The sequence below is a fragment of the Nicotiana sylvestris genome, chromosome 4 (assembly GCF_000393655.2).
Source record: "Nicotiana sylvestris chromosome 4, ASM39365v2, whole genome shotgun sequence".
Taxonomy (NCBI): Eukaryota; Viridiplantae; Streptophyta; class Magnoliopsida; order Solanales; family Solanaceae; genus Nicotiana; species Nicotiana sylvestris.
Genome location: NC_091060.1, coordinates 84,316,261 through 84,318,656, shown reverse-complemented (window position 1 = coordinate 84,318,656; position 2,396 = coordinate 84,316,261).

Sequence of the window (2,396 nt, the reverse complement as noted above, 5' to 3'; positions counted from 1 at the left end):
ATGTACACGAACACTCTACGATAGATGTGACCTAGTGAAGTGAGGGCGATCTCATCATGGTAAGTGCGGAAAGACTTGCTATGGCCATACCTCTCGTACAGATATTCGAAAGGTATATAGGAGTCCTTCAATCACACTAGGTCGACATTCATTTTCAGCCCCATCATCTTCAAAAATCCCCTACCCATATGGTTTTCTGACACCAAAAGCCCAGGACTGTCCCAAGTCAACCCTGTAGGTCCTCCTATTTCCTCTAAAAGCGGTGTCATCTCTATGTCACCGAAACGAAACACAGCTCTTTCACTATCCTAGAATAAGGTGGCAGCCTCGATCAATTTATTGTTTGGTTCAATATCTAGCAAAGAAGGCAAGTTACCCAGGTATTTTTTCACATGCTTCTTGTAACTTGAGGAAAGGTCCTCCCACCAATATAGCAACAATGGAGGGATGTTTCTAACCATACCGAATCTGGGGACTTCGTGCCTCATTTTCTGCAAAACAAAAGGGTTAGACCTTACCCTCACCGAACTCGACTACTTATACATTTATGATCAACATATCGGCATTTAGTTCTCCAAATTAATGCACAAAACGTGGTTGCGACCGTTGGGAATATGGAAAACCTGATGGACTTTGGATAGGGCTTATCTTAAAGCATCATTATGTGGACAACATAACTGATCCAACTAGGTTTGACCATGATGCATGCACAATTTAAACAGAATAAGGTTTCTATGGGGTTTTAGACTAATACCCTCAAGCGAACAACTTGAGGGGGAAGGCACAGAACCATCGACTGCACAGCTGATCGACTGGTTTTACTGCAAATAAGCCTTTCTAAATTTAGGGGTAGTAAATAGGAAGAGCGCAACCACTCATTAAAGCGTTTTTACAGGATTTGAGACGCACGAGTGGAATATGATGCGGAGCAGGATTAATGCAGCAATTAATAACATGTAGTCAAGTATTTTCACGTAGGGAAAAATAAATACAGTATTTAAATATTTGAAAGACGGTTACAGGAAAAAGGAAATATGGTGACAAGTCAGTTTCTGGGCAATAAAGAAATCATAAATGCTTGAAAAATAGGCAATTAAATTCAAATAAGGGAGCACGGTACAGGATAAACATGCTTGGACTAATTTGTAAAAGACAAGTTTGTTATAGTAAGAGCCTAAAAGGTATCCCCAACAGAGTTGCCATGCTGTCGCACCCCCTTTTCCCTCCCTTTTTGAAGGGGAGAGGTTCAGGTTTCAACATTCACGGGGTGTAATGACTCATTTCCTTTTGGGAATTGGGTATTTGAAGAGTCGCCACCTAACGGATTATGGTGTGTTAGGGCACCTAGAGCGATTAACTCTTGGGTTGGTTTGCATTACTAGAGATTGGGGTAAGGGTTCGAAGTAACCTCGAGGGGAAGGTATTAGGCACACCTCTTGGTCCACAACTGTGGGTTTCGACCGAACTTATATTCACAAATTAGTCCATTACGAGTAAGTAGTTAAATCAAATAAGTTGCAAGTAAAGTACGTTAGAATAACTCAAGTAGTAAGATAAAGGTTTGAACAAGTTGTAAAACAAAGGTTTAAATAAATAAAGGATTTGGTAAAGAAAGGTCCTAGGTTGGTTATCCTATATGATCACCCCAGGCAATGTCCGGTAAACACTCCTCAATGAGGGGCTACACGTGACATTAACGCGTAGTCATCATATCCCATATCTACCCTTCCCATCCCCTTATTGGTCATGCAAAATGGGTGTTTGGTCAACGGTTCCTATTGCGTCCTGCTACCCGTCCCTTCTTAATGGTCCTGGAGGGAGTTAGTACCTCTACCTATGGGTGGTTCTAGACGTACCCCTAATGTTTTAAAAGGCAAAAATTCTAAGGAGACAGTCAAAAGCATTTAGCACTTTCACACATAATGTGAGCAATTAAGAGGCTCAGAGTTTCCTCCTCAAACAAACACATAAGCAGCACGACTTAAGCACAGTTAAAGTTTTTTATTAGACAAATGTCCTAAAGCAGGCTATCTAAGTGAATATTAAGAAACAGACAAACCCTTTTTTAGACTCAGAAGTTACACCCTAGTAGTTGCATAGGGACTATTTTTTAAAGCCTGTTAGGGTCAGAAAACGTTAAGCGATGGAGACAGTTTCAGAGAATGCAGTTTTGAAAATGCCCTAAAGGCTTGCCTATACGCAGAATACTGATGTCTATATTAATACAGAGACAAGGCAGGTTTTGAAATGGATTCCTTTAATACCTATAGGCATGATATTTACTGAGATGGAGACAGTTTAAAAGAACTTGCTTCAGGAAATGCTTAATACTTAATAAAACCAATTCAGAAATGAACCAGGCGTAATCAAGTTGATTTATTAGACTAGATTAGTAT